Source organism: Lissotriton vulgaris, chromosome 9 (assembly GCF_964263255.1).
Source record: "Lissotriton vulgaris chromosome 9, aLisVul1.2, whole genome shotgun sequence".
Lineage (NCBI taxonomy): Eukaryota > Metazoa > Chordata > Amphibia > Caudata > Salamandridae > Lissotriton > Lissotriton vulgaris.
This window is the reverse complement of record NC_141697.1, coordinates 350464873-350477096: the sequence shown is the minus strand read 5'-3', so window position 1 is coordinate 350477096 and position 12224 is coordinate 350464873.

Genomic DNA, 12224 nt, shown 5'->3' with positions numbered 1-12224 from the left:
CTTCTAACGGTACTGCCAGGGTACCAACTATTTATTTTTACTGCTGACAATATTATGGAACAGAACTGAACAGCTCTAAATTTGCATTTAAATGATTTGAAGCAAAAAAACAAATGCATCTTACGATGCTTCTAATTATAATATGGAAGTTCCATTGGCTACAATTGGCATTTGACAAATGTAACATAGAATAATAACAATAACATAGAACACGAACAATTAAATACAAAGTTCAGATTGCAACATCAGTCCTTTCTCGGGATTAACGCATAAAGTAGAGTAACAGCAGTTGCCTATGCACCAAAAGCAATGCATCACATGTATGTCTCTTCCAAACTGCCACAAAAAACGTAGAATGACGGGCACCACCCCACCTAGGGGCCGTGGTACCTTTCGTGACAGTAAAGGGCGGAACACGGGTGGGAATCCTTTCCGGGTCGCGAGACCCCAAAGAGGAAGGAGAGGGGCTCAAACGTGGTTAGAAAGCCGGAAATGTGCAACCGGAAACCCGTCACGCAGGGTACCCCGGAACCAGTAAACTGGTGGGGGCTTTAAAAGGCCGAGGGGCAGGGACATCGCCCTCTTTGTCCACTCGCCGTCGGAGGTCTCGAAAAGTTACACGCGGGGTGAGCCGCGTTAAGCATCGGCGGTCTGCGTTAAGCATCGGCGGTCCACGTGCAGCTTCGGCGGTCGTACGACTTTTGGCAGGTGAGAGGGCCTCACAGTAAGGTATAAAGGCGCAAGTTAACGAAGGCAGTCGAGGTAACGAGGGAGAGGATGACCCCCCCTCCGCCCCCATGAATCATAGCGCTGCATTGTGGGGGGGCGGAGAACCTTTTGCCCTCTTCTTGTCTTTGTTCAGGGATATGGATTATGGGCAGGATGCTGGATATCGGGCTCGGGCCTGCTCCCAGGGCGGGAGCTTCGGTCGGGAGCGGGTCTCGCCCAGAGCGCCGCTAGCTCTGTGCACGGCAGCGCCTCGCTGCAAATTGGTTAAGCTCGGCAGCAAGGCTTAGAATAAAAGCAAGTCTGGGGTCTATCTTCGAGTGGAAGCTCTCTTGCACCACCACCCCACAGTCACAGGATGCTGGGCAGTCGGTTAACGATTCCTAAACTGCACGCGAGCTTCTTAACAGTAATCGGGCACAGCTGGAACTCAGCGCAGTGTGCTTAGTGGGGAAGCAATAAGCGAGCGGCTGGAGACTTTGGGGATTCGAGCATGATTCAGGTCACCAAAGTCTGCGTTATAGCTTGAGCATATGGCCATATGCTTGGCAAAGACCACAGGTCCCGCCTATACAAGGGAAAAACGCACTTGTTTGCGGGGGACGCTAGAGGGCGCACTAGCTGAATGGCCGCTCCTCTGTGAGGCTCCAGGAGCCTGGCATAGATATCCGCTATTGATCCTCTTTCCCCTGCACTCACCCGCCCGAAAATCCCCACGGAGGGTTCGCCAGTGCCACTGCACACTCGGTGCGAGTTTGAGGCTTCTACCCCCTAGGGCTCCGGAGCTGCAGCCTGCGGAACCCCGGCCGGCGTGAGTCTTGCCACATCGGAGCCTGGGCTCGGCCCCCAGATCTACGCGAGCCCGGGGTTTGCCACGAGGCCAGCAGGCCTGCCGAGACTGGAGGGCGGCGCGACCAGGACTGGCAGTGGCGGCTGCATCGTGAGGAGGCAGGAGAAGACTGCGAGGCAAGTGCTGTGTCCGGCGCAGGGGCAGAGGAGGTGAGGTGCTCTCGCTGGCTTTGCCCTTTCATTCGCGCCACTGCTGCTGTTGAGACAGACGCGACACTCCTGCGCCATATTGGACTGACGGCTTATACTGGCGGGATACCCGGGATTTCCTGCAGCTCGGCCATACCCTTGCCGTGCGCATAACGCAATACCCTACCGTTGCCACTGCCCCACCGGGCTGACAGCTCCATCGGCTGGGTGCTGCTGACTTCGCCCTCGAGGCGCTACGTCTTTGGCTGTTGTTCCTGCACGTCACTCCTGGCAGCTACTGGATACCCGACCTGCACTCCTTTTCAAGGTGGGCCGCCCTGGGGGCATTCACCGTGCCTCCCCCCGCCGCCCGGTGCCAAGTTTGAAGCAGAGGCAACACTTCCCTACACTCTGTGGGGAGGGGACACTACCCCATTACCTGGCTCCTCGCTGACTAGAGTGCAGATAGCGCCCAGAAGACGCGACCAGAAGCGGCGGCTTACTACTTTCCATTGCAGACATGGGGAAGCCGGACAGTCGCCAGCCCAAGCTACAGTTTGATTCTGCGTCTCAGAAGAAGGCGACACGACATACGGGGGCTGCCATACAGCCCCGGAGCCCGGCTACGGAGGCCTCGGCATCGACCCCTCAGGCCCCAACATGGCCGCCATGATGCAGGAGATGCGCCAGGGCTTTGCAACAGTGGTTGACAAAGTAGATAGACTTTCCTCTAGAATTGATGGGATTGTTCAAAAGATGGATGTACTGAAGAGCGCTTAACTGAAGTGGAACGCCGGATCTCGGACAATGATGACACCACCGCGACGCATGACTCCCGACTTGCTAGAATGGACAATGTGCTACGAGTAATTGCCGCCAAAAATGAGGAATTGGAAGCTAGAAGTCGGCGGGACAACATTCGCGTCACGGGCATTCCGGAGTCGACCAACACGGGGAAGATGGAGTTGTACATAGAGAGACTACTTACTGCAGCAGTGGGGGCGGAGGCTCTTTCGAATCACTTTATTGTGGAGCGCGCTCATCGCTCTCTTGGGCCTCAACCCAAACCTGGAGCCCTGCCAAGACCCATAATTGCGCGTCTGCTCAACTATCGAGATCGCGATGCGGCGCTACGAGCAGCCCGGGCGAACCATAACCTGACGTATGATGGAGTGCCCTTCTCCATATACTCTGACTTTACCCCGGTGGTTCAAGAACAACGGCGGAAGTTCCTTGCGGTCAAGAGGAAGCTGCGGGACCTGCAGATTGACTATGCCCTCCTGTACCCGGCCAAACTACGTGTCACCCACCAGGGCACGCAGCACTTCTTTCTCAATCCTCAACAGGTCGAGGACTACATTAAGACTTTGTTAAACGACAGAGAAGACCTGCGGATGCTGAAGACTTAAATGCATCTGGTCCCGAGTAATCAACAGATGGCCTCATATTGTGCTTGATCCCGAGCGCGATTGGATACTCCTCGATCCCTCCCTGCACAGGGGGTCTACTCCTTCTCTGCGGTGGCGGCGGATGCCCTTGGGGTGCCATGGACGGGTGTTTGACTGCAGGTGGTAATGTATGCCAGGCCCCCACCCCCTTACTCCCTCTCTGCTCCGGATGGAGACCCTAGGGGTGGACTTGTGCGGAGTGGGAGGACTGGGGGTGGTGAAACGTGCACCTCTGATGGCCCCTACTGGGTGTTCCCCAATGACAATGACTTTGATTCTTTTTTGTTGGATGTTTCCTTGTTTTGTTTTGGTGTATGGGTGGGGGGTGGGTCTGGGGTACTGGCGAGTTGGGGCAGCTTCAGTGGGTGGGGGATGGTGGACTGATGACCTGGCGGAACGACAATGCACCAGGCATGGTTTGGCTCCCTTTAGGAGAGCCGGGAGATCCTGTCCTACATGGTTGATTGCTGAGAAATGTTCTTCCTATTCCAGGTCTTGTCCTTTGGTTGGGACTTTCGGGGGGGAGGCGGGTGTGGGGGTGTGTTGGGGGTACTGTTGGGGTTCAGTTTATAGCATGTGCATAAGGTGTCTTGAACTCATTTGCTTGCCCTATGGGGGGTGACTTGGATATGGCCTGGGGATGGGGGGGCAGGGTGGCTGTGCTATGTGTTATCCGGGGCTGCGCAGTGTCACAGGTGGGGAGAGTGCTCCCTCGGTGTTCAGCTCCCTATTCCCTCTAGGTGTAACTGGGCCGGTTGGATTGAGTTGTGGCCTGTTTGCTGCTGTCAATGTTTGGGCCGTACTACGCGCTCTCATCCTGCATGCATTTCTTCGAGATTATACATGGGTGATACACGCTTAAATGTGATTACTTGGAATGTGAGAGGGTTGGGGGATCATAGGAAGAGGAGACATATATTGAGCTACCTTGATCGCCACAACGTTCACATTGCTTTCCTACAGGAAACGCATTTTGCACCCCACAGATCGCACACCTTTGGAAGTAGATGGGCTTCATATACGGTCTTCGCTAATTACTCCTCATATGCGCGGGGCACGGCCATTCTGGTTAAGCGGGCTACGCCTTTTCAACTGGCTGGCTCCAAGGCTGACCCTCAGGGGCGGTATTGCTTGATGTGGGGTAGGCTGGGGCACATGCCAGTGACACTAACGTCTTGTTATGGGCCTAACACAGATGACCCACAGTATTTTACTGCTTTATGGGCTGCGATAGTGGAGACAGGGCCGCAACACCTCATATGGGGAGGGGACTTTAATACAACCTTACACCCCCCCTTGGACAGGACACACCCCTCCCCCCACCACTACACTAGCGGAAGAGAGGTTCTTAAGGCAACTATGGCCGGTAATAATCTTATAGATGCCTGGCGCTCACACTGTGGGAGTAGGGAGGAAGGTACACACTTCACAGCGCAGGCTAAGTCATGGGCGCGACTCGACTATTTCCTCCTGACCTCACAGCTATACACGGCACTGGTGCACGCGACGCATCTCCCTAGGACATATTCCGACCATTCCCCCATCCTTATTACGTTGTCCGGCTCTGAACTGGGGCCACCAGTGACGGCGTGGCGTATGCAGCCCTCTATGTTATTAGATTCCGACTTCCAGGAAGAACTTCGAGAGGAATGTTTGGATTTTTTTAAACGTAATAAAGATTCTGTCCAGGACGTTGAGACCATATGGGACACCTTTAAGGCCACGCTCCGGGGTCTCTGTATTTCAAAAGGCTCGGGAGTACTCAAGAGCATATTGCATAGAATACGCACTCTGGAGTCTGACCTACGCAGTGCAGAGAACAGCCTCAGAAAAAACCCTGACAATGCAACCCTCGCTGCCATACAGGAAAAACTGTCGGAATACTCCGAGGAGGCGGCTCAGGAGGTGAAATTTAGGAACAAGTACTGGGTGGCCAGAAGATATGGTGAGGGTGAAAGACCTGGGAAGGCCCTGGCGGCAACGGTTAAACTAATGCGCTCACCGACCGTTATATTAGAACTTGAGACGGCTGAGGGGTTAATACTCAGGGATACCACACAAATTCTGAATGAATTTGTGCGTCACTATGGTGCGCTATATTCCACTAGTAGGACGGGCGGACTTACGCTGGACGATTATCTGGCGGACGTGTCCTTGGGGTGGTTGAGCGACGCACAGAGAGCCTTCCTGAGCGCCCCGTTTGAACTGGATGAAGTCAGGGAAGCTATCATGCATATGAAATCGGGTAAGGCCACCGGGCTGGATGGTATCCCTATTGAATTCTACAAAACGTTATTGATTTCATGGCGCCGGTGCTGCGGGAAGTCTATGAAGACGCGCTGGAGGTGGGACATCTCCCAGCCTCCATGAGAATTGCCCTTATTACGTCCCTACTCAAGCCTGGTAAATCCCCTACTAGCTGCGACTCCTATAGGCCATTGTCCTTATTAAATTGTGACGTGAAAATTCTTGCGAAATTGATTGCAACGCGCATCAGCCTCCTGCTTCCTGACCTGATACTTCCAGACCAGGCCGGATTTGTCCCTGGTAGGGCGACGTCGCACAATCTCCGTACCTTTTTCTCGGTCTATGACTCCGTCCACGAAGACCTCCCTATGGCAGCCATTTTTTTAGACGCCACCAAGGCATTTGACTCACTCGAGTGGGACTATGTGTTCAAAGTTCTAGAACGAATGGGATTTTCACCTATCTTTATTTCCTGGATTCGATTATTGTACACGCGTCCGGTGGCCAGGGTCCTAATTAATGGGAAACTCTCTCCTGACTTCCCGGTTTCCAGGGGAACGAGGCAGGGTTGCCCCCTGTCCCCACTCCTTTTCGCTATTGCCACTGAACCCCTGGCTGCTAAACTACGACAGCATCATCGAGATAGTGCCCTACGCTGTTTTCAGAGACAAATACTTATCTCCATGTATGCTGATGACATCACTCTTTATGTTCGCCACCCAGGCGATAACCTGCATCCCATACTCAGGGAATTTATACGGTTTGGTGCCCTTTCGGGGGTCCAAATCAACTGGTCTAAGTCATGTATCTTCCCCCTCACTGCCTCGACACGTCCGTTTCCGCTTGAGTACCCGCTTGCTTGGTATGAAGGTGATTTTAAGTACTTGGGTATACATATAGAGAAAGATAGAGAGGAGCTGATCCGTGCTAATTATGGCACTGTGATGGATAGGATAGGCGATAATATATCCAGGTGGATCACACTCCCCCTTTCCATGGCTGGGAGGGCCTCGTTAGTTAAAATGGTAATTCTCCCACAACTTTTGTACCTTTTTTTGAACATCCCGTTTCATCCCGGACCCCATTTCTTCCGGCTTCTGCGCTCGGAACTGCTCCGACTGGTATGGGGAGGGAAGACGCCCAGGCTCAAATGGGAGATCCTGGTCCGACCATACTCGCAAGGGGGCTTTGGAGTCCCAGATTTTGAGCTTTACTATCGGGCTGCTCAGGCTCATTATGCATATTTCTGGGTGCATCAGCAGAGATATATGCCTCAACTGGCGGCTGAACACTGGTTGGCCCACCCGACCCCCATTGAAGGCGCGTTCTACTCGCAGATTGAAGGCAGGGACAAGACCCCCAACACGGTGTCTAGCACGGTGATGGCTTGGAGTACCATTACTTTGAAGCTCGACCTCCACCTCCTCTATGCTCCCCTCTTGCCACTGGCCTACCACCCACAGCTCCCGCTCTTGCAGGAGACTGGTTTTCGAAAACTGTTAAAAAAAATACATGTCACTACATGGGGGGACCTGTACCATAATGGCACCTTCCGCACCAGGGACCAGTTGTACGAGGGCATACAGCCGACGCCTTTAGACTTATTTTACTATATTAGGCTCAGGCACGGGCTACAAGCCATCACACCTGACTTCCCCTGCGAGCCCCCAGTACTACTTCCCCTACAGAACCTACTGCTTCATGACAAGCCCATTAAACTGGTATCCACACTCTATAGATCTGTCCGTGCCACCATGACTTACAATACTCTACCTGCCAGGCACAAATGGGAACAGGATCTGGCTATGTCCCTTACGGATGAACAATGGGAATTTTGCCTGCAACAGACCGAGCGCATTTCTTCTAACAGCCGGTACCGGATAATTCACTACAAGTTCTTACACAGACTATATCATACTCCAGCGCGCCTACACAGATTCCAGCTGAGGCCAACAGACACATGCGACAGATGTGGGGCTCCTGGGGCTGACTTCCTTCACCTTGCGTGGGGATGTGCCGAGGTGAGCCGCTACTGGGCTCAAGTGTTTCAAGCACTGTCCAAAATGATCCACATGACGGTAGACCCGTCCCCATTGGTGGCTCTACTGGGGTATGTTGCGCCCCTTCAGGCGGCTCACCGTAAATATGTGGCGCTGGCTATGCTTCTGGCTAAACGGAGGGTGGCCTGTAGGTGGGGAAGAGGAAGGGCGCCCAAGTTTAAGGATTGGATGAGTGATATGGTATACTGCCAAGAACAATTGCATACTTATTCTGAACTGCTCCCCCCAAACTCTAGGCCTACTGACATCTGGGCCCCATTGCAATGTTATTTGATAACTGACCCCTTGGAAACAGACAACACTGGTGGTTAGGATGGTGGGACATTGTGGTATAGCTTTCTAAACCTGTGTTGTAGGTCCCGGCCTGACCTGTTGCGGTCTGGTATGATGTGATTATTGCCTCTCCCCCTCCCCCCCCTCTCCCCCGCCTCCCCATCTATAGCACGTCGGTAGATTGCTTGTACCCCCACAGTATTGCCCGGCAACTGCCGGCCTAATGGATTCAGTAATGAGCCTTCATTACTGTCTTTGTGGACTCATAGCTGGCCTGCTGTATGCCTCACACAGACAGATATATCTGCTCTAGTGCCCGACATGCGCGCCTCCCCCCCCCCCTGGGTTCACTAAGACACTGCACATGTTAATGTTACCTTTCTATAAAAAACTATCAAAAAATGCAAAACGCACCGATTGCGCTATGTAGATGCTGCACTTGTCACTTTGATATTACAGATGGCGCGATTGTATTCGCATTGATGCGCTTTTGTTGTTACTTGTGATATATATATGCATTGATAGCGGCCGGCCTCCGGGTTGTTGGCGAGACGCAGTGTAATCCTGACAATGCTCAATAAATGTTTTGCACCAAAAAAAAAAAAAAAACGCACTTGTTTGCATCAACAAATAGCAATGGTGTGAAGGGATGACATGTTGACACTTTAAGGAGGTATGGTGAGTGTGTGGGTAAGGATGAGTGTTACTAGCACCAAGATAACCAGGATGGGCTTGCGGGGGTATGTGCACGGTTGCATATGGTGGGTACTGGGTTACAGGTGGCTAATGTGAGTTGAAAGGGTGAGCTGGCGGAGTAGGTCTGGTCAGCGCCCAGGGCAATGCACGTGCAATAACAAAAGCATGCGGGGTGTCTTAAGGGTGGCTCGCATGCTCGGGTCAAACGGGCTACGCTGGCATAGTAAGTATGGTCAGTGCCCCGGTCAGACGAATGGGGTGTGGGGTTTCAAGCGGCAGTTCGGATCCTCAGGACCCATAGTAAAAACAAGGCTAGAGGGGAAAGGAACGAGGACTAATGATTTTCTGTTTCCTTTAGTGCAGAATGCCTTCTAAATGGGCTCGAAAGGGCAAGGACGCCACGGCCACAAAGGACGACTTTCGCTCGCTGGCAGAGCTGTTAGAGGTCACTAAGGAAAAAGGCATCGACTGGGCGCTACGGACGTTGTTGCAAGGGGCCGGGACGAGCGCTCAGCAAGACGCAACGCGGGTCAAGCGCGTCCAGCGGACGCCGGAGAGGTTCAAAGACGCGCAACCGGATAAGCGCCACAAATCGGGGGATGCTCAGGCCACTACCTCAGGTGAGGCAGGGGTGATAGACAAAGCAGTCTTGGTGGCGGACACTGCGCAACCTACAAACTCGCCCCCTCTGGGCCTGTCAGATGGGCCCATTACGCCGGTGGGCACCACTACGTTAAACAATGTTTCGCAGACGGTGGGGCTACCAGTAACAACGGGTGCGGTGCCCCCAACGCCTATCACTGCGCAAGGCGCTCCACCGCTGGTAGCACATCAGGGCAGTGGGACAGCAGAAGTGTGGGTTCAGTCAGGTGGTGTGGCTCAATCACCAGTGGCAACGTCGCAAGGGCAAGCGCTTAGTAATAGCGCAGCAGGGTCAGTGGTCCCCTCAGTAGCACCTGCCATGGCCATGGGGTCAATAGTCCCAGGGCAGCCATCACTAGCACACAGCCCACTGATCTATGGGTCGGCATCTATGGCAGTAGCCCCCCCGGCGGGGATCACGTGGCACGTACCAGTTGAGACCAAGGAAAGAATATTCAGGGGAGAGTTTGTGGATGTTTTTGACCTCAAAAACACCGGGGTGGTCCCGGGGAAAAGCAGGACGGGAAAGGAGGGGGAGCTGAAGCAGAAAAGAGTATGGGTGGATTGGTCGATTAAGAATTGGATCACAGGGTTTGCTATCTACGCGGCAATGATGGTTGAAAGGTACCCCACAGTGACAGCTCAATTAATTAGTTACATGTCTATGATTCATGGGGCGGCGTCAGAATTCCCAGGGGCAGGGTGGCTGCAGTATGACAACAAATTCAGGCAAATGAAAGCAGTTCATCCCGAAGTAGCGTGTGAAAAGCGTGAGATAAACATATGGAATTCAGTGTTTTACTCAACAATACCAGTGAATAAGATGAATCAGCCCTTTCGGGGGGACAGAGTGGCAGGAGGTAAAAACTGGCCTGCTGGCAGTTCAATAAGAACGAGTGCAATTGGGGCACAGCATGTAAGTTTAAACACGTTTGCTCTTTCTGTGGTGTGCAAGGAAACCCAGAGATTAGATTCTTCAAGAAGTTGGGGAGGCCAAAAGAGCAGCCTGTGCACACCCAATCCCAAGCCAAGGGACGTCCCACCCAAGCACCCTAGGAGCTTACCCACGTTCATCCGGCTTCACGTCCTGACACATTTCCTTATTAAATATGACAACATACAAGAGGCTCAGTTTTTACATAGCGGCTTTAGTTTTGGCTTTGGCATCCCATCCTCTGCTACCCCGTCCACGGCTCCACAGCGCAATCAACGTTCAGTTCTCCAAAATCCAGAGGTGACTAGACAGAAAATCGCGAAAGAAGTATTGTTGGGGAGGGTGTCGGGCCCCTTCCAATAGTTACCTAGGTCCAACCTCGTATGCTCACCATTGGGGTTGGTATCAAAGAAAGAGGAAGGGAATTTCCATTTGATCCACAACCTGGCGAGCCCACCAGGGTTGTCAGTCAATGACAAGCTTGACCCCGACCTGTGCACGGTGTGTTACACCACTTTTGACATGGCAATACGGAAGCTGCAAGGACTAGGAGAGGGTGCGTTGATGGCTAAATCAGACATCGAGGCAGCCTTTCATCTCTTTCCAGTGTACCCTGATGACACCAGGCTCCAAGGGTTCACATTGAAGGGGAGTTTTTCATTGACCTTTGCATGCCAATGGGGTGTTCTATTGCGTGCACGGTTTTTGAATCATTCAGCAGGTTTCTAGAGTGGGCGGTGCAGCAATTTCTAACATCTGTATCATCTGCTGAGGTGGTGCATTATTTGGACGATTTTCTGTTTCTGGGACCACAGGGTTCCCTTGCGTGTAGGAAGGCCCTGCTGGGCTTCCAACATCTGTCAAAAGCGCTGGACGTACCTTTGGCCGCAGAGAAGATGGAGGGGCCAATGACTCGGTTGACCTTCCTAGGCATTAAAATTGACACCAGGGAGGGGGTGTGCAGACTTCCCCAGAAAAAGGTAGAAGCATTTGGGGCGGCCATTGAGCCTTGCTTGTCAGCACGTAAGGTGACGCTTCACCAATTGCAGGTCCTAGTGGGGCAGCTGAATTTTGCGCTAAGGGTGATACCTATGGGCAGGGCTTTCTCTAGAAGTATCGCAAGGGCAATGTCTGGCTTGCGGTCCAAGCTTCATCACACCAGGCTTTCGGCAGAGGTCAGGAACGACTTAGCGATTTGGAAACATTTTCTGAAAGAATTCAATGGAACAGTAACGTGGCAAAAGCCTAGTCTCCCCAACGCAGAGTTAAAATTGTGCACAGATGCAGCAGGCAGTGAGGGCTTTGGGGCGGTCTTGGGTACCGGGTGGTGCATGCAGCACTGGCCGGAGAAGTAGGTGGTGTCAGGGCTCCCCAGCAATATTACCTACTTAGAGCTGTTCCCAATTATTGTGGCATTGGATTTGTGGGGTGACATTCTAAAGAACAGGCATATTGTGTTTTGGTCGGACAGCCTGTTGGTCGTGATGGCGATTAACAATCAGAAGGCTAAATGCACCTGGGTTGTGCGCTTATTGAAGGAATTAGTCTTGCGATGCTTGCAGCGCAATGTGCACTTTACTGCCAAACATGTGCCAGGGGTGGACAACACAGTTGCTGACGCCTTGTCCAGTTTTAAGTTGGCAGAGTTTCGCAACCGACGGCCGCAAGCAGACTAACAGATGATGAACTTACCCGGAGGGATTATGGAAGCTAGGTGCCCCACGGCCCCCGAGTTGATAACTGTGTCATTGGCCCCCAAGACCAAGAGTATGTATGAGAGGTCGTGGCAATCATACCTGACTCTCCTAGAGGGGTCAGGATCCGTAGAGAGGTTTTCACTACAAAATGTCCTAGAATTCCTAGTTCATCAGAAAGGGAGCAACAGATCGCTAGGTATGGTGCGGAGACAGCTTTCGGCAGTAGCATTCTACGCGGGCTTAGGGGGGGTTGTGGACCCCACAAAAGACCCAAGAGTTAAAAGAGCAATGAGGGGATGGGAGCGCTTAGCACCAGGAGTGAAGGACAGTAGGAGGCCTATAGACGCTAGCAGACTTGCAAGTGTCTTGGAAGTACTACCCAGGATTGGAGTTGTTTATACAGACCATTTTGGGAGCCCTTGAGGAGGAGCTAGAATGCGCATGGGGGGAGGTTGAGTCCACCAGTGAGCGCCTCGCCCTATGGCGGGGTCCTGGGCAAGAGAGATGACAGGGACTCCTAATG